General features: G+C 36.7%; 1 pseudogene; it reads right to left on the bottom strand.

Annotated features, from left to right (window-relative positions):
- Positions 1–6,330: 6,330 nt before the first annotated feature.
- LOC141576002 (guanylate-binding protein 6-like) lies at positions 6,331–16,931 on the bottom strand (annotated as a pseudogene).
- Between the last annotated feature and the right edge of the window lie 4,594 nt (positions 16,932–21,525).

Genomic DNA, 21,525 nt, shown 5'->3' with positions numbered 1-21,525 from the left:
CACCAAAAAATAGAAAAAAATAAACGAATTCAGCAAATTTGGAGGATACAAAATCAACAATTAAAAATCAGTTGCATTTCTATACACTAACATGACAATTCAAAAAATTAAGAAAGCAATCCCATTTAAAATAGGATCAAAATGATTAATTAAAAATAAATTTAGCCTAGAAGAAGAAAGATTTGCATACTGAAAACATTGCCAAAAGACATTAAATAAGACATAAAGAAATAGACATCCATGTTCATAGGTGGGAAGTTTTAATATTGTTAAGCTGTCAGTATTACTCAACAGATTCTACAGATCTCATGCAATTCTTATCAACATTCCAATATTTTTTCCAGAAAATAAAAAGTTCTAAAATTCATAGGGAATTTCAAGAGATCCCAAATAAACAAATAAAAAATCTTGAAACAGAAAAACAAAGTGGGAGATATCATACTTCCTGATTTCAAAACTTAGTACAAACTATTGTAATCCAAATAGACATATAGACGAATACAGTAAATAAATCTTCTCATATGCGGTCAAATAATTTGGTAAAGGTGTCAAGACCATTCAGTGGGAAAAGCACAATATTTTCAACAAGTGATACTGAGGAAATTCGATATTCACATGCAAAAGGATGAAGTTATACCCTTACCTTCCTCCATATTCAAAAATTTACTCAAAATAGAACAAAGATCTAAATGTAAAAGCTAAACAAAATCTCTTAGAAGAAAATGTAGGGGAAACTCTTCATTCTATTGGGTTTGGCAATGATTTCTTGGATATACACCAAAGGTGTTTGTAGATAACAAATGAAAAATAGATAAATTGGTTTTTACAAAAATTTAAAACTTTTGTGCATATCAAAGGACAATATCAAAAGAATAAAGGGTAACTCACAGGATGGGAGAAAATGTTTACAAATCATACATTTGATAAGAAATTAATATACAGAATATATAAAGAACCCTTTAACTCAGCAACAACAAAAACAAAAACAAAGAGCTCATTTCAAAAATAGTCAAGGACTTGAAGACACCTTCCCCAAATAACAAAGATAAATGGCCAATAAGTACCTGAAAATGTGCTCATCATCATTATTCATTAAGGAAATGAGATACATTTCACACACATTAATATGGTTGCCATTTCTTTAGAAACAGAAAACAAATTTTGGTAAGGATGTAGAGAAATTGAGAATCCTGTACATCATTGGTAGGAACAAATTGAACAGCTAATGTAGAAAACAGTATAACTATTCCTCAGAAAATTAAACATAAAATTACCATTTGATTCAACAGTTCAACTTCTAGTTATATATCTCAAAAGAACTGAAAGTAAGAACTCAAATATATAGTTGTACACCAATGTTTATAATAGCATTATTCAAAACAATACAAAAAAATGGAAACAATCTAGTTATCCATTAACATATGAATGGGTAAATAAATTGTAGTGTATTTGCTGGTCAGAATGGCTGTCATCAAAAGAATACAAGCAACAAATATTGGCAATGATGTGGAGAGAAGAAACCCTTGGTGGGCTCTTGGTGGGAAAGTAAATTCATGCAGCCACTGTGGAAAATAGTATGGAGATTTCTCCAAAAATCTCAAAATATAATTACTATATGACCCAGATTCCACCCCTGGGTATATAAAAGCAAAACCAAAACCAAAACCAAAAACACTAATTTGAAAAGATACATGCATGTCAATGTTCATAGCATCATTATGTACAATTGCCAAGGTATGGAAGCAACCTAAGTGTCCATGAACAGGTGAATGGATAAAGAAGATATGATATACACACACACAGAGATAGATAGATATAGATAGATATAGTATGTATAGATATTTATTGTATACTACACACACACACACACACACACACACACACACACACACACACACACAATGGAATACTACTCAGCCATAAAAAATGAAATTTTGCCATTAACAGCAACATGGATGGACTTGGATGGCATTATGCTAAGTGAAATAAGTCAGACAGAGAAAGACAAATACTATATGATATCACTTATATGTAGAATGTATAAAATACAACAAACTATTGAATATAATAAAAACAACAACAAAAAAAGAAGCAGGCTCACAGATATAGAGAACAAACCAGTGGTTACCAGTGGGAAGTGGGGCGGGCAATAAAGGTATGGAGGAGTGGGAGTAACACACTATTGAGTATAAGACAGGTTACAAAGATGTACTGCACAACAAAGGGAACATAGCCAGTATTTTGTAATAACTGCAAATTAAGTGGAAATGTGAAAGTTCTATAATAATTAAAAATTAAAAAAATAAAATAGAGTGTAGTACATTCTTACCGTGGAATGTTATTCAGCCTTAAAAAGAAGGATATTCTAACACATGTTACAGTCTAAATAAACCTGAGGACATTATGCTAACTGAAATAAGACAGTCACAAAAAGAAAAATACTATATGATGTCATTTTTATGAGGTATCCAGGGTAGTTAAATTCATAGAAACAGAAAGTTTACTCACACTTACCAGGAGCTTGGGGAGAGGGAAATGGAGACTTGTTTATTGAATACAGATTTTCAGCTGAGCATGATGCAATGGGTTGGGGGTAGATAGAGATGATGATTGTAACATCTATGTGAATATACTTAATTCCACTATATTGTACACTTTAAATAGTTAAAATAGTAAATATTTGTGCATATTTCATCAAAATAAAATAATTAGGTACTTTAAGTGGGAGGGAAATAGAACTTGATTGTCTGCATTTTCTATATTAATGGACAGTCAGCAGGGGCAGAGAGAGATTGGGGCCTTAGACCAAATATATCAGGGGAGGAATTCATTACTCATGTTTTATCAGGGACTGTTTCCTGGGCTAAGAGTGAGCACCATATTCAATGCAGCCTGGGACCACTGTCCACAAAATAGTGGTCAGGAAATAAGATCACATTATCTGAAGTAAAAGGAATTCCATCCAAATAACACTGTTGAGTGGCACAACCACACTTCCATGGAAAAAGAGACACAAGGAAGAATATTCCAGAGTTGTCATATCAGTCCTAGTACAGTCATAGAAACAGAATCCACTTTAGTTTGTTTAAACATAATAAATTTGTACAGGTGATAAAGGAATAGAGATCAAAAAACACAAAATTCTTCACCAAAGCCTTTACTTTTTTGCCTATAGGTAATGAGGGATATTTATTACCCTTTGAAATAATAAACAAATGTCACACTTATTCATACATCCAACCATTAATCTATTTATTCATTGTTTCAATCACCATGCACTCTAGGTTTTACCTTACTTTAAAGTTACCATATTTGGTCCTTAGGGCTCTATAATACACAATTATATCTCCAGGCAAGATGCACTAGGTTGAAACCAAACTTAAAAAATGACTATTTGGTTGCTACTTAGATTCTTGATCACTACACATAAAATATTTATATATATATACACACACATACACATACATACACATACACATATCTATATACACACACACATCTATATACACACACATATATATATATACATGTATATAATTACAATATTTATTTCTGCCTAAATAACATTATGTAAGGCCCATACACAGTGTAAGCTGCATGAGGACAAGATCTTTGCTTTTCTCTCTTTACATAATCCAGAACAATGGCAGGGAGGACATAAGAATTTAACAAACAATGTAAATAATTAGAACCAAGCATTCCTTAATGAGGATTAGAATAGATGTGTGAATAAATTGTTAACTACTTTTTAAAGCCTTTTTATGTTTCTAAGTGACCATTGTCAGTTTTATTATTTTTTATTGAAAGAAAATAGAAACAGTATTTCAAAGAGATATCTGCACTCATGTTTATTGCAGCATTAACCACAGTAGCCAAGAAATGAAAGCAACCTAAATGCCAACACATGAATGGATACAAAAGATGTGGCACATATACATATACACAAGGGAATATTATTCAGTCACAAGGAAGGAGGATATTCTGCCATTTGCAACATCAATGGACCTTGAGCACATTATGCTAAGTGAGATAGGTCAGAGAAAGACAAGTACAGTGTGATATCACTTGCATGTCGAATCTAAAAAAGACAAGGCTTCTCTTTGCTCTTCAATGCAGGGTGTATCTAGTCCAAGGGATTAGAACATCTGCTTAAGTCAAGCTCTCAGTGGGAACAGATATACAGATATTTCTGTAGAATAGTTTACTTTTCCATTAAACCCCATGATACATTGGTCACATATTCATTACTATATGGTTTCTTCTTTAAAAGGCAAAGCCATTCATTCTTCCTTCTGAACACTTGAAGCCACGACTAGACGGAGTCATTTAAATTCTCCAGTGGAGATGAGTTAACATCCTCGCAGAGATACTGAGACTGTGGTGAATAAGGTCACAGAGGGGGAAACTGTACCGAAAGAGTTTCTTCTGCTCCTCTGGTCCTTAAGTCAAATTAGAGACCTTAATCTAATATCTAAAATCCAAACAATCTATTATCTCAGAGGTTTGGTGTGATCATGGAATTCTGGCAATTGAAAACAATCACACATGTGTCAGCTTTTTGTTTTTACAGAAGTTTCTTACTAAGTACCCTCTGTGCCTAAACATACACTATGAAGATGTAAAGAAAATACATATATATATATAAAATGGTGACTGTCTTCAGACGAACTATACTTTTATTTGAAAACAAATACTAGACCAAGTTAGTTGCACCTGGGTCAAGACTGTGTTCATACCAGGATGTCATGTACCTCTAACAGGGAGACTGTGATGTCTTTTCAGGATCTGAGCATCACTCCTAGCTTGGATCCTGATTCTGAGAGTCCTTGAAGTGTTTGGGCATTCTCATTTCCCACCATATGGATCCAAGTACATTTCCAGAGGTCCCCTAGGAGAGGCACTGTGAAAATCATTATCATTTATCCTCATCCCAGAGTTGCAAGGTCCTCTCTCCTGGGATCCTGCCCTCCCCTCCAGGTGATAGTTCCATCATCTGAAATTGGTTTAGACCAAGGCTACGGATTATAACCTTTTATCAATGTTACCTCTCAGCTTCCTATAAATATCCTTGATTCCAATGGTTTCCTCCCCATTCTTTTTTTTCTCTACAGACACCTTGTTTTATTTGCCATCTTCAGAACTTTCTCTGGTCAGGTCTGCTGGCTGCCACTCCAACCAAATTATAGACTGAATGTTTGAATGTGTTCTCCAAAATCTATTTGAGGAAACCCCAACTACCAATGTCCCAATGTGCTTGGAAATGGGGTTTGGGAGGGATTAGATAATGAGTGTGGGGCCTTCATGAATCTAATTAGTGCCTGTATAACAAAGAATCATGAGATTCATTCTCTCTGTCTCTCTCTCTCTCTGTCTCTCTCTCTTCACCATGCTAGGACACAGTAAGAACCTTGTCATCTGTAAAGCTGTAAAAGGACCCTTACCAAGAAAATAACAATGCTGGCACAGTGCTTTTGGACTTACAGCCTCCAGGACTGGGAGAAATAAATGTTTGTTTTGTAAGCCACACAGTCTATGGTAATTTGTTATAGCAGCCTGAGCTAAGACAAACCACGATGCTCATTACTCTTATTGTATGTACTTGAATTCTGATGTTTAAATGCCAACACCTGGCCTCTGTGTGTCTGGGTTTTTCATTCCCCATTACTATCAAGGCATCCATTTCTGCAGTGGTGCATCACCCCTTCTGTACTTGCCTACAGCAGAGACGCCACCACTGAACTTAAGGATGATGGGAATTCCTCTCACCAGTGAATATTCTTAGTGTTTAGTAATTTGTTTCTAAACACTGTAAAAGTGTAATTGAAACCTATGAAGCAAAGGTTACTGTTGTTGAGATTTCAAGGGGTAACAGGAAAGTTCATACCTTATTTTTGAAGCAAATATAAGGGATTAAAAACCAAGGCCAAAGCAAAAACAAGATTAGGATGCAAACGTTATTTTCTAGTATTCTGACCTTAGTCTTATACCCCTCATTAAGCAGGCTAATGTCATTTCTGGAAGCAATGAGCAATTCCATTTATTCACATTCCATTTACTATTTTAATTATTAGTATTTTAGTTTGTTGTCTTTGTTATTCAAGAAATAACACAAGCTAACTTTGCAAAATTGAAAATATAGAGTATATAATGAAAAGCATGTGTCCTTTCCATCCCTGATGCCAAGCTGTCCTCTCCAGGAAGAACCAATGATACCAATTTCTAATGAATCTTCCAGAAATGTACTATACATACATGTGTATGAGTGCCCAAAATAATTGCCTTTTTTTTTTTTACGGTGAACACATTATACAAACTGTTTTGTGCCTCATTTTTTCACTCTACATTCTATCTTCCAGATTGTTCTATATTTATATGAATAGAGCTCCACTATCTATTTACTAGCAACCTAGTATTCTAGTATAAATGCATGCAAAATATATATTACCAAATTACATACATGAGCATTAAGTGGTTTCCAATCTTTTGCCATTAGAAGTGAAGACTCAGTGAAACTCTTGTATATATGTACATACACATATATATGATTTTGCACACATATATATTTCCTAAAACTGAACACACTATATCAAAGTGTCCATGCATTTATTCTATCTAATGTGGGCCAGGCATCAGTATTCTCTAGAAATCACTTTTTATATTTAAAGCATTGCTGGATGAAAGTGAAAAACATGCACATCAGAAATAGGCCAGAGAACATACATGTATATTATATTATATATCTGATTTCTTTACAAGGAGAGCTACTTCTTTTTAAATAGTGAGCTCACTACTTTCATAACATTACCAAGAATGTTAGCTGGGGCAGGCAATAATGAAGCGATTCTTTTGCCAAGGTTGTCCAAGGCTTGTGCAAGCAAGGAACTATCATCATTTTTAGTATCAACAATTCTCTCTCCCAAATCATTTATCTCTGTACTCATCTCCTCACATTTCTTTCTAAATCCTTCAGTACACAGATCTTCTTGGACCTAAAAAAAAAAATAAAATAAAAATGAGGAAGGAAGTAAAACTTTTTAAGTCCCCCATTTTTTCAAGGATTACATTTTGTCAAACTTTAAAACTTTGTCTGACTATCTTTGTTTTATTCCTAAAATTGTTCTCTCTTAATCATGAAAGGAGACTCTTGTAACAAGGAATATTTCCTGGTTTGGACCTAAATATTAAGAGGAAGTGTAGTTTACAGCCTTAATAATATTCATATACCTTAGGGTTTTGCCAGGAGGCTAAGCCTGGCATGAGGACAAATGTAATATTTTCCAGTCAAAAAATGCAAATGAGAGGTAGCCTTGGTCTGACTGCACTAATTCTCAGTCCCACTCAGGATGACACTGTCACCCATATTATAGAAATCTGTTATAAACACATGACCCCTAAATTATAGAAATCTCTTATAAATCATGTTCAGATGAACAATAAGAGAAATCCCTCCAAGCCACATGATAGCTTGGGGATCTGTCCACACCTGGAGGCAATGCAGCAAGTGTAAAATTTATTATTTCTATGTGTTTTTAAGTCTGGACATTTCTGGTAGTTTTATGTCAGCACAGATCTACCTCAGGGCCTTGGGCTGAGCAGGTCTCCTGGTAAAAGGTAGTGATCTTGGTAGAGCGTACTAGTTGTTGTTCATATTAAACACACATAGTTGGAATATCTGTTCAATCAAGGCCTGTGAGATCATTTTAAAATTCTCTAAATGGCTATTCAACCCTATTTATATTCTCTGAGGGCTTGGAGTAGAGGGGGGAATACTCATCCTGAACTCTCCAAAGTCTACTTACAGAGACGAATTTAAAGGTTTTGGAAGGATTCAAAGGTTTCAGGGTTTTAATAAATCACAAGCAGTAGATGCACTTGTGATCTCTGCATGACCATGCTGTAACCTTCACCCATCCCTTCCTGGGGTACCAGGGCAAAGCTATCAAGCTCTACTACTGCCACAGCCTGATTCACCTTCTGCTGATGCTCCAATATCTTGTTTGGCTCTCTCAGCAGGTTTTCTCTTTCTCTCACCAGCTTCTCCATCATCTGGACTATGTGTTTCTGGAGACTTCTCTTCTGAGCCTCCACCTGCTGCTGCTGCTCCTGCAGTTTCTGATTCAGCAGCTCCTGTTCCTTCTCAGCTGTCTCCTTCCAGGTCCACTCTTCTGCCCCAGGAAGGTATTAGAGAGGGAAAAAATAGGCAAGAATTGACCTCCACCCTCCTGAGCTCAGAGGCCAAACCAAATTGAAGAGAGAGGTAGGAAATCTCTGAAGTCCTCCCCCCACACCCCATGTCCACACCATCGAGAGCACACTTCAGAATGTGAGAGAAAAGGCTCTGCCTATCTGGCATCCAATCACAGTTTCCTTTGCTGTTTCCAAATGCAGCAGGGTTGTTCCACAGAAAGGAAGGAAGCTCCAGTATTGGGAAGGTTTTGCTCTCACACCTGTCAGAGGGCACTGCAAGAACATATGCATCCCACTGTGAGCCCAGCCCTACCCCGTACCTGCTATGGCCTTCTCCCCATCAGTGAGGGCTTTATCTGCCTGCAGGATTTCTCTAGTGCCACCTGGGACTGCAGAAACCTCTGGAGGAACTCATTTGCCTGAGGAACCAAGGAGGAGCACAGAAATTAGATTTCCAATAGGGAAATTAGTGCTGCAAAGACAACTAAGTCCATGTAAATTTTGCTTCAAGTTTAAAGTTCCACAGTGGTTCCTTACAATGAGTCCAAGCCCCTTAGAGTGACCTGTCTCTCTCCAGTCTCTTGCCCAGTGCTACTACCTTCTCCCCACTCTAGAATCCAGCCAGTCAGAATCATGTTCAGTTCTACAAACCCCAAATCTCTGGTGCTTTTACATATCTGCTTTACCAGTGTGAAATAGTGCTTCTAAATTGTGCTGCTGTTCTCCTCTGCCACTAGCTGGTTATAACTTTAGACAACTTATTTTAACCTGCCTATGCTTCTCAGTTCAGATCTTTAAAATGTTGATAATGTAGATGCTTCTTAATGCTATTTGAAAGATTAAGTTAAAGAGTCTAGGGAAAGAGCTTAACATTTTGGCTATAGGAAACAACAGTTCAATATATATTAGTTGCATTTTTATTGTTTTTTATTATTTTATTATTATTATTATTATTATTAATTATTAATTATTATTATATTTGTTTCTAACACCTAAGTAGCTCTTTCCTGAGTGTTATAACTTGTCTATGTAGTTGACTTCCTGTCTCACTTGTGATCAGCCTTGTGTACAAAGACTGACTTGTAAATTATCAGTGCTCAACACGTCAAATATGTTGTTGAGTAAAAAAAAATGAATAATTTCTGTTCTGTCTCTTGTGGATTTAAGAAATCTGTACTCATGGTTGGGAGTTGACATTTGTACTCTCTTCAGGAATAAATAGCATGCAATGAACCTTAAAAGCCACAGCTGTTTGAATGGCCCCATACTCTCTCTTTATGCATGCATGGAGCTGCACTCTCAGATTTTCAGGAGACCCCTTTGACTATTCTGTAGGTTCCCCATGTTTTCCTTATTCCTCACCTTCACTCCTTTCATGGGCACTTGGTGATATTCCTTTTCAATAATTTCCTTTGCTTTCCTGTAGAGTTCATGACCTCCAGGAACAGAGAAAGTTCCTGCTGAGATACTTTTTATTAGTGTCTTTGAAAGCTGATCAAGTTTAGTCTGGCAGTATTTGATTGATGTCTCTTCATTCTGCATCAAGAAATCCTCTTTCTTATTCTTTATGATTTCCTAGAGGGAAGAAAGTTAGAGGGCTGTCACCAGAAGCAAGGAACAGAGGAAGTAAATTTCCAAAGGATCTGGTAAAAGAATTGGTCTAACTGTGTTCCTCATGAGAAAAGTATTCTGTTGGAGGACATGTAATAAAACAGCAGTCACAAGATTTGATTTATTCACAGCTCTGAAAACTCTGGAAGACCATGGGGAAGTTCCCTAACCTCCTTTGGGTATTTCATCTGAGCTGTTGGAGTTGCATTACCTAATCTCTGTGGTTCCTTGAAGCTGCCACATTCAGTGATTCTCTCTGTCTTCAATGATAGATACAACAAGGAGCAACCTAAGCTGAAAGTGGCCTGAGATGTGGATCTGAAAAGAGAAATTTTGGTTCCCAGCCATAGGAGTGTGTTCACAGAAAAAGAAGCCAGCTAAAGAATGTCTTGTGTGTTCTGGACAGGCTTGGAATCCACAGAAGTATTTATTTCAAGAGGATATCCATTCTGATTTTTCATTGAAGGTCAAAGAGAGTTCCAGATAAACTGCCTGAGTTCTGGCAGTCAAAAAAGAAGGAAATGTAGTCCTTTGAAACTCTGTCCCTCATGAGAACATGGACTACTTTATCCTTGAGTGAGAGATGAGCCATGGGACCGGTAACAACATTTCTAGGTTTCGTTCTTCAAGGGGAGGCGACATACGGTAAATACTACAACAGATTACAACAAGATTCCTCTGTAACTCCTGCTTGTCTTCCTTGAAGGAGTGCTCCATGAAGACTGCAGGGGCTTCCCTCTCACAGGCAGCGTGCGCCTCCAGCAGCTCCTGCAGCATGTCTGTGGGGAAGCTCACTCGCTGGGCCATCTGCTCGCTGTAGTGGTTGTCTGCCTTCTGAATGGCAGCTGAGTTCTCCAGCTGGGCCAGATTTGTCACTGCATTCTCCAAGCGAGGTACTGCTTCGCTATTGATATTATCCACGTAGGTCACAACCAGAGTCCTCAGCCCTGAAGAAGCCAGGAAATTTAGGGGCTAAATATCAAGTTATCAGTCAATGGCTCCAGGATTCTGAGACTATGCTTCTAGGGTCATATACACATGTACACACACAAACACACACACGCACCCCTACCTCCTTCTACTATTATCACCTTCATTTTTTTACTGACTCTTCATTTTTATGGTTTTCCAGGCCACAGGACTAAAAAAGTTAATATCTACTTCTATCTAACATACTAGGGGCTACCTGGAAAATAAAGTTTCTCATTTTAAAAATTGAAAGCAATATAGATTACATAGATAGACAGATGAGGCAAAGTGTACCATGTTTAATTTATTCCTAATTCTGAGGCTTTGAATGGATTTTCAGTGATTTATGGGCTAATATTTATTTTTGGACCACTCTAAATTCTCAAAATATCTTTTGAATTCTCCTTGTGAAGAACACTTGTTGTATAGGACTTCCTTTGAAAACATGCAGTATTCTGTCTTTACACCAAGAGAGTGATTATATTCTAAGTGGAGGATGTTTTCAGATAAGTGGGAGCCACCGATATCATTGACAAAAGTTGCAATTTGGGGAAGGAATTTGTAAAGCCCCCAAAGTGAGATAATTATAAAGTATACAGTTTCTTCATGGAGTATAAATTTCTGTAAAATCAGAATTCTTTATAGAATCAAACAAAAATACTAGAAAGCACATTATATAAAATATTCAACACATAGCAGTCCCCATGGAAATGGGAAAAAGAGACTCACCTTTCCCAGTGACCATGATTCCTTCTGTGAGGGTCTTGGTCCTTGCATCAGCGAAGATGTAAGAACAGAAATTTTTTGTTTGCTCCTGGAATTTAGGATCAAGTTGGTCTTGAGATACCATCCCAATATTGGCTAGAATTTTTTTTTTCCTATGTTGGCCAGTCAAAGACAAAACACTTCCATCTTAGAAATAAATGCCTGATGCAGTCTCTGGGTAGATTGGATGTTTGGGCTTTGGGATTCTTCCCTGAGGGACAGAAAAACAGGGATTAGAGTGTGTAGAGTCTTGAGGTGAGGGGGTTACAGGTGTTCATGGCAGGGATTTGTGTGTCTTTGCCATTTCTACACACAGAACTCTTTTAACATAGACATTCAATACTTCTTTGCACATCAGACTTATACCAATGATATAACTGCAGAGAAATTTAGGGAGACATCTGATCCAGTAAAGGAAACCTATGGCTGGTCTCTCCAGACATGCACATAGTAGAGTGGTTGTCTATGATGTGTTTGCTTAACTAGCAGCTAAAAGGATGAAAGGTCACATGAAACTTTCTGCTCAACTCAACCTCATGTAGGAATTGAGCTTTGGAACCAAAAAGGAGAGCTACAAACAAGGGATCATGGACAGTAATTGGAATATTAGGAATGACATCCTCATTATTTAAGGAAAACTGTTTTGATGCTAAAAATAATTGATGCAGTGTTATCTATTTTTTAGTAAAAACCTCTGAAGTATAAATGTACCTGAAATGTAATTTTAAGGTATCACCACTAATCTATAAACTCTTTGAGGTAAATGATTATATCTGGTCCTCTCCTGCCAGCCAATTTCTTAATAGCTGTTTTGAGAAATCATAAATAGAAACATGAATGTAAGAATGAATAAATTGGGATTGATATTTCTCTCAAGGATTCAATAGACACACATCCTTGGAAATGTAACCCATGAAAATAATTTATTACCTTGTAATTAACTCATGGTTAAACATGTGGGAATTAGGAGAAAGCTATGATGTGGAAGGTAAAATGAATGTTCTAATAATTGTCAGTATTATTGAAAAGGCATAGATTGTAAAGACAGTCACTTCTTCAGGTTCATTTAGAACATACAATCATTTTGTAGATGATATAATTATACAGGATTAGAAAGTTTTATATCCCTCTTTGAAAAGAATAATATGTGAAATCTATATTTTGTTCATTAGATAAGCTTTTCACTGCAGTTTCATGTCTAACAATTAGCTGATTACTTGTTTTCTTCAACAGAGATAAATTGAAGGAATAGGAAACACAGTGTCCAGTCTTAAGAATGTTTCAGCACCCATTTAAATCTGGATGCTAAATTTAAAGATGTATAAAAAAATATTGGTTTTGAGTAATTTCACTTTACACTTTACTTTTCTTGAGTAAACTTCAACTGTAGCCCCTAGATCTTTGCAACCCACTTTCCAGCCACCATTTCCACAGGCTTTGATTTAGTCTCAAATACAAATGCAATCACAGAGATGAGGGATATTGTTTAGTAGATCCCACACTCTGTTGGACTGTACACTGCCCAGGCCATACTCTGATACCTGGAATCAGCTTCAGGGCATTCTCCAAGTACTCATCTTCTGTGATAGGCTGACCACATAACTGCAGCTCCAGGGTGAAATCCCATACAGTCCAGATAAAGTCTGGAAAGAAATTCACAAATTCTGTGGAATCTTCTACTCTATCAGGTGTTTGAGAGGACTTTGCCCTGATGTTTTGCAAGCTCTGTCGCATCACTAAGATTTGGTTAGGGAAAAGAAACTCACTACCAACAATTCCCATATTTCTCTAGTATAAAAATATTATAAACACACTCTTTTGCCATGGGTCCCCTCTGCTCCACCCAAGAAAACTAAATGACAGGAAAGGAGAGACTGACTCTATCCTCATTCCCATGAATTCAGTGAAACATGGTGGTTCAGGACCTGGAAGGATACTGCAGATGCTCCAGGGCCTGGTGGTTGATGGTGCTCATGCTGTTCTAGACAAAGCTACTGCACAGAACCATGGCCAGGGCAAAGATCCATGAATCTTTCTTAGACTCATCCTAGAAAGCACATTAGAACAAGAGAGTTAGAAGTTTACCCCTACATTAGAAATTCTTCTGTACACTTCTTCAATCATGGTTTCATTTAATATTTCAGCTAACATACTCACCATGCAAAGAAATTGCTTCAAGACAGATGTAAATGCAGATATCAACTTTGTCAATTACAGAGACACTTCTTGTGTTTGCAAATTTTTCATATATAAAGGGATTCTAATTTTCACAGTGCTTTCTTTTTCCTCAATTGGATAAAGTAAAATAACATATACAGAAAAACTAATACAGTACCTGTTGTGTAATTAGGTATTCAGTGATGAGTGTGGGCACTTATTCATTCTGCATATATTTATTAATCAGAGTCCATATAAAATACACCATAGTTGGCATAACTGGGTATTTAAATTATATCCAATCAATAAATAATTGCAGGGAGCTACTAAATATCCCCCACTGTTCTTAGATTTTAAAAAAGCAATGCTAAAATTGAAAATTTTCTTTCAACATGATTATTTAAAAGCAGTGGACAAACATCCATAACAGTAAGTGCAAAAAAGATAGAAGTATCTGTAAAAGGCTTACTCTCAGTAATGTATATAAGCAGTGAAACCTATAGCTATAACACTAAACTAAAATTTATAAGTCTATCAAGGAAGAACAGAGCTATGAAATTTGGAGAAAGAATATGTGATCTGAAAGCTTCCTCAAATCTTGAGCTGAATATTAAAGAACTGGTAAATGTGGAACTGAAGAAATGAAGGTGAACCCTTTAGACAGGAAAACCCAGAGAAACAAAATTAGAGATGGGAGAAGACAGGGGTCTTGTAGTTAGAACAGAGTCATTTGAGGGCAAAGGGCAAGTGGAGAAGTTAAGGTGAGCTTTCATGCAGCCTAATCAAGGGCCTTAAAGCCCAGGCTAAGTTGTATAAATCATAGCATTGTCTAAATGATGGCATAAACTGGAAATAATTTCTTTTTTTTTTATTATAAATGGCATGTAAAGTTGCTCCCAGTGTAAATGCAAAAACTGTGGTTTATGTTGAGAAGATTCTAAAAGGGAGTTTGGGGGGATAAGAGTCTATTCATTACTTTCTTTCCCCAAAACCCAGTTTTTAAAAATAATCAATTAGGATAAGAAAAAGTAGCAGTTATGACAAACAATTATTTCAACAGCAAGATTATATCATTGTTTGATATATGGCTTTAAAAATAAGCACAGACTTTCTAACTCCTGTTGAGAAAAAAGAGAGAGCTATAAAAATGTAGGTACTATTTCCAAATAAGTCTCAAAAGGGGGAAAGGAGGGATAGTTCATTTCACCCATTAGCAGAAAGCTAAAACACCAAAATCCATTTTAAAATGTTTCTTGTAGGACAAAAACTTACTTTTATAGAACTTGCACATTCAGAGGTGTCTCACAGATTTCCAGAACACTCTGTGAGTAGTTGATGAACTACACCATAGAAAATGTAAACCCGTCTCTTAAATCCAACCCTCAAATACACTCTTCACCTTGTAGCTAAGAAGGTGAATCAGAAATATTTCCTCACTCACAGATTGATACTTCTCCTCTTTCTTAGTTATGCTTAACTGTAAGTTCTCAAAACAAGTCAGGTGCTGCCTGGATTGCCTTTCAAAACTGAAGGACTTATTCCCCCAGCTGTTGGGAGTGCTGGTGGAAGACAGTATTCAGGTGTCAGCCCTCTTAATTAGAAAGGCTTCTGGAGCAGCTCTTCAAAAATGTATCAGCGCCCCGGTCCCAAAATCAGGATAACTCAAAAAAGCCATTCCAGCCATGGAGCTCCCATGAAATTCCCAGAAATTGGGGATTGCAATGCAATGTAATTTCTTCTTCTCTCCAGCCTGCTTCTTTCCCAATTACATGGTATTAAATCTGACTGCAGATAATGTCTTGTCAATTGAACTAAAGACTCTTTTAGGGCAGGACATTTACTTTAGTCACTGATATCTACAATGCTAAGTCCAAAGGCCTGGAACTCAGCCGTTCAATAATGACTTACTAAATGTAATCAAGTCTTCCACACAGTGCCAAGAAATAAAAGAATTTATCTAAGACACCATGATAACTTACCTAGAAGTGAGATTCAAACAAATCATAGTTTGCCTTATTTACTATAATTGATTTCTAGATTTTACAGATTAAAGAAGTAAAATTTCTAGGACCATGGAGAGATAAGGGGAAAATCCAGAATAAAAAGGATTTAACTGTGAATTTCTGCTTTACCATTCGCACATCCCCCAGGCTCTAATTGTGCAGAAGGACCACCAGAGTATGATTGGGCTTGCGTGGGTGAGGCACACACCACATCCAGATGCCCTTGGTTTCAGACTGCACTGTAGAGCCTAGAGGAAAGCCTGTGAGGAGAGGGGAGAAAGCAGCATTCAGTTAGAGCAGATAATCTAAACCACCAAGGGGCTACAGAGTCAGATCTATTGGAATGTCAGTATCCCAGCATACGAGTTGGTGCTTTCTCCATTTCCTCAAGAATGTCCTACTTTGTGTGTCATCTGTTTCAAGGAGGAAGGAATATTAATTGTGATAAAGATACCAAGCAAGGGCTCAACATAGAGGCAAAGGGGAATCCATGAATCAGACAAAATGGAAGTCACTGATAATCATAACAAGAGTATCTTGAAAGAATGGTGAGGTTCAAAGCCAGAGAGAAATGGACTGAAGACAGACATGGGAAGAGAAAAAGGTGGGAAAAAAATCAAGATTATATTTTTTGTCAGACAAATTTTTCAAAAGTGGGGAGAGGTGTTAGCCACAGTAGTATATGACATACAGGAAATATTTTTAAGATTATAGACATTTGAACACATTTATATGTTGATGAGAATATTCCATAAAAAAGCAAAATGTGTTTCAAGAGTGAGTAGACAGAATTGTAAGAGTCCAGTGCTTAAGCATGTAAAATAAGGTAGGATTGTGAGAATTGGTAGGAGAAATTTTGCTTTACAGGAATAAAACATACAATATGATAATGAATTACAGTAAGACAGTGGTTTAGCAGTAAGAAATAGGAGTGGAAAGTTGATTTGTTAAGAGAAGTTTGGTTCTCCCTACACATGATCAGGACAAAAATTAAGAAGCTGAGGTATTAGCTAGAATCAAGCAATTGGTCCTTGACCCAGTACAACACTCACCATGATTCTGACCTGCAAGATGGTTCATCAAGTAGGATTTGCCTGTATGATACGGTCCTACAATGGCCACCACCAGCACTGGCAAAGAAATCTCACCAAGAATCTGCAGAGATTTTTGGTTCACTGAAAGCTCCTTGACACTTTCCAGCAGACAAATTGGGTCCATCATTTTGGGTCTGGATGCCATGGCAACCTGCCAACCTAGAAGAGCTTCTTAGTGGAAATCAGATTATAAAGTCATTCTCTAACTCAGACTTATACAAAGCATCTATCAACTTAGGATAAGGTAAGTAAGAGTTCTGTGCTTTCCATGAGACAATATGTAACCTAGAATTAGCATACTGCAGAGGTTTTCCCCCATCATTCCCTCAAGTCTCTCATGATATTGGTAGTGAAATAATATAATATCACTCTCCAAAGTGTTATTTCAAAATAATAATATAATTAAAGTTATTGTTATGATGCACTGAAGGCCTACAATATACCAAGCCCTTTGATAATAACTTACATATCCAGCTAAACTGATATTCACAAGAGACTGAAAGTTAGAAATTAATATAACTACTTTGGAAATGAGGTAAATGGTTCTCACAAAGGCTGAGTGAATGTCACTGAGAAAGGATTGAAAATCTACATACTTGAGCAAAATGACAGACTAGCAAACTCTAAGCTCTTGTTTCCCCAACGAGATATAAACAACAACCAAAATACTGGCTAGAATAACCTTACAGTAGTTCCATAAAACAGTCAAAGGTCCAAAGCAACCAACCAAATACCAAATCAAGAAACAGCCTCATTCAAAATGGTAGGAAATTCTGTGGTGTTTCTGTTGCCCTCGGTCCCCATTGTGGTAAGGTCTTTAAGGAAGTGGCAAATCATTTCCCAATTCCCTCCCCTGATTCAGAGAGAGGGAATTTTATAATGTTCTAACCTGTCAGGGCTGCCTCTTCAGGTCTCTGTTTCACCTCACATGAAACTCAGGGAAGGGTGGCAGAGGGGTAGGTGGTGATAAAACTTGGATATCAGGTGGATAGAAGCAGCAGGTATTTCTCAAGGAAAAATGTGGAGAGACAGCTCCACAGATGCCTAGAGCAAGAGGTTACCAGTGAATATATAAAATAGACTATCTAAGGCATCAGTTGAGTTTCCAATTCCCTTTTTCAAAATAAACAGAGCAGAGCAGATTGCATTTACAATGTTCTGACATCTCATGGGCTGCCTGAAGGACTGTTATGTTTTCCCTTATTTGGATCTTAGGCAGGGAGAAGCAGTGGGCATTGCTTGGGAAAGCTGCAGGGAGAATGACCTGCAGACACCTATGACAAGATATTATGGGTGTGTGATATTGAGATGTATAATAAGAAATACAAATTTGATCATTGTCCTTATTCCTGGTATATAGCTCTTAAAACCCTATGTGATGAGAGAGATGAAATTATTTTTCTTGTAACTTTTGGTCTTTTGTCCTCAATTCCTAAAATAGCTCCAGACTGATAAAGATGAAAGGAGAGTCTTTCGTTATTTATAACAAGCACCTTTCAACCACAACTGAGTTTATGTTAATGAGGTGATTTTGTAAAGCCCCTAGATCACTACAGAATGGAGTTGGTTGCTAGAGGAATCAATGTTATTAGAAAGTTGCAACATTTATCCTGATGCTCCAACCACTGGGGAGCAGAGAAGAGTTGAAAGTTGAGTTAATCACCAATGACCAATAATTTACTCAACCATATCTATCTAAGAAGTCCTCCATTAAAAAAATAAATAAAACCTAACTGAAGGGGTTCAGAGAGTTTCTGGCTTGATGAATATGTGGAGGTTGTTAGAAGGTGGCACATCCAAAGGGGTCATGGAAGCTCCACACGCTTTTCTTGATATCTTTCCCTTTGCATCTCCTATTTTGCTGTTTATAGGCTGTATCCTTTTTTAAAATAAACCAGTAATCTAGTAAGCAAACTATCCTTCCTGAGTTCTTAAGCCATCCTAGCAAATCATTGAGCCTGGGGAAGAGATGGGAAACTCCAATGTACAGCCAGTTAGTCAGAAGCACAGGTGACAACCTGGATTTGTAATTGCATCTGAACTGAGAAGTCTTGTGGGACTGAGCCCTTAATATGTAGGGTATAAACTAACTCTTGGAAGTTAGTGTCAGAATTGCTTATTGTGAAAAAATGCTCACGTATGTGGTGACCAGAAATAAGTATAGAGAATAGAAAGTTGAGAAGAGAAACTGAATTTTTCTTTTTCTTTTCAGGGTGGCGACACACAATAGACAATCAAAAGTTCAAAGGAGACATCCTTTGGGAAATTAATATACTTAAAAGGAGCACATATATGGGAAAACTGAAAAAGCAACACACAGGCCCAGGGAAGATGCATGCTCAAAAAAGCCTAAAAAGACTTTACAACTTCTCCTAAGCTTAATCCCAAGTTTCAAAATCAAGAGCCAGCTTAGGAAAAGACTTCCTTGTCAAAAGGCCAGTATGCAAAGAATGGGAAAGGTGACTGCTTTCATAAATGCTCAATTTTCAGGGGGTGGGAGGGTAATAACTCAGTAGTAGAGCATGTACTTAACATGTCAAAGATCCTGGGTTAAATACTGAGTACCTCCATTTAAAATAAATAAATAGATAAATAAATATCCAATTTTTCAACAACAACAACAAAAATCACAAGGCATACAAAATAAATGAAAATATGGCCCTTCCAAAGGAAGAATATAAAGTGGTAAAAAAAAAAAAAACAACCCTGAGGAAACATGTGCATTAGATGTTTTAGGCAAAGACTTTAAAATAACTTTTTAAAAATATGCTTAAAAAGCTAAAGGAAAACTCAGAAAAATAACTAAAGAAAATCAGAAAAACAATATGTGAACAAAATTAGAAAATGAACAAGGAGATAAAAATAATAAAAAAGGAACCAAACTGAAATTCTGAGGCTGGAAAATACAATGAATGAATTTACACATTTTCTACAGGGAATTAGACTTGGGGGTAAAGCTCAGGGGAAGAGCATTTGAATACATATAAAGGGGATTAGACTTGCACAGGGAAAAAGACTCAGCAAACTTGAAGACAGGACATTTGAAATTATCAAGTCTCAGGAGCAGAAGGAAGAAATAATTTTTTTAAAGTGAATACAGCCTAAGAAACTTATGGAATACTGTCACATAGACAGGTATATACATTATGAAAGTCCCTAAAGCAGAAGGGAGAGGCAGGGCAGAGAGATTATTTGAGGAAATAATGGCTAAAAAATTCCCAATGCAATGAAATATATAAATCTACAAATGCAAGATATTCAACAAACTCCAGTAGGATAAATCATCAGAGACCAATGCTGAGGCATATTATAATCAAACTGTCAAAAGACAAAGAGAGAATCTTGAAAGCAACAAAAAGCAGTAACTCATCACATCCAATAAGATTGTCAGTCAATTTATCAACAAAATATTTGGAGGCCAGAAGGCAGTGGAATGATATGTTTAAATTGCTAAAAACTGAGTGATGGGGTAGGGGGGAACCTACCAATCAAGAATACTGTTTACAGAGGAGGGGGGTCAAGATTAGGGATAATAACTTCTTACAAAAAAATGACTGAAAACTGGCAGAACTCCTATACAAACAAGATTTCAAGAGATATTTCCACATAATTAGGGAGGAGTAAAAACTTCAGGTTGGGACCTGTGCAACTAGGGAAGGACTAAGAGGAAAAGGAAGACTGTGCAAACAGACCCTAACCCTGAGGAGGGAGTAGGTCAAGCCACAGACTTGGCATCCCAGTCCTGGGGTCCTACACAGAGGAGACAAGTCCCATTGGCTACTTGGAGAAAGACTGAAACAGATAGAAAGGCTGGAGAAGCCTAGACTAGAAGGAGTGAATGAGTGCTGGTTTGCCACCAGACAGGTTGGAGACAGGTCAGCCTGAGCAACTACCACCTTACTGTACACCCCAGGAAGATTTTCTATTCAAATAACAACAAAAGAGTACTGTTGTGGTTATATCTATATGAGATAAAAAATGTATTTCAAGCACTGTTAAAAGAGACAAAGAAGGATATTATGTTAAAAGACTCAAGTTTATCTAGAAGATAAACAATTCTAAATATGTATACCTGAACATCAGAGTTCCAAAATATATGAAATAAACACTGAAAGAATTGAGCAACAGATCACTTAACAATAATACAATAGTTTAATACCTTACTTGCAATAATAGGTAGAAAAAACAGAGTACTTGAATAACACTATAGATTAATTGAACCTAATAGACATGTACAGAACACGCTCATCCAACAAGAGAAAACACGTTTTCCCAGATGGGCATGGAATATTTCCAAGGATAGACCATATTTTAGGCCACAAAACAAGTCAACAAATTTTAAAAGGTTAAACTCATAAAAAGTATCTTTTCTGAACCCAATGAAATGAAACTGGAAATTAATAGATGGAATAAAACTGCAAAGTCTACAAATATGTGAAAACTAAACAAAATACAATTAAGAATAAAAATAAACTACCTGAACATAATGAAGTCTATGTATGGAAAAACGCACAGGTAACATCATCCTCATAGGTAAACTACTGAAGACTTTTCCCACCCTCCTGCCTCCCCTTTTTGAGAAGGAGACTGCACACTTTAGGTCAATGTTCCCACACAGTTGCTCCTTCTTCCACTTGCCACTCTTCTTCTGTTTCAGGAGGATGTCCTGAATCTTGAGAGATTTAGGCCAAGGTACTTAGCTGAGAGGGGTCAGGATTTTTGCAACTTAATCCCATAAA

Source organism: Camelus bactrianus, chromosome 35 (genome assembly GCF_048773025.1).
Source record: "Camelus bactrianus isolate YW-2024 breed Bactrian camel chromosome 35, ASM4877302v1, whole genome shotgun sequence".
NCBI classification, from domain to species: Eukaryota; Metazoa; Chordata; class Mammalia; order Artiodactyla; family Camelidae; genus Camelus; species Camelus bactrianus.
This window is presented reverse-complemented; position numbering and strand designations above follow the sequence as displayed.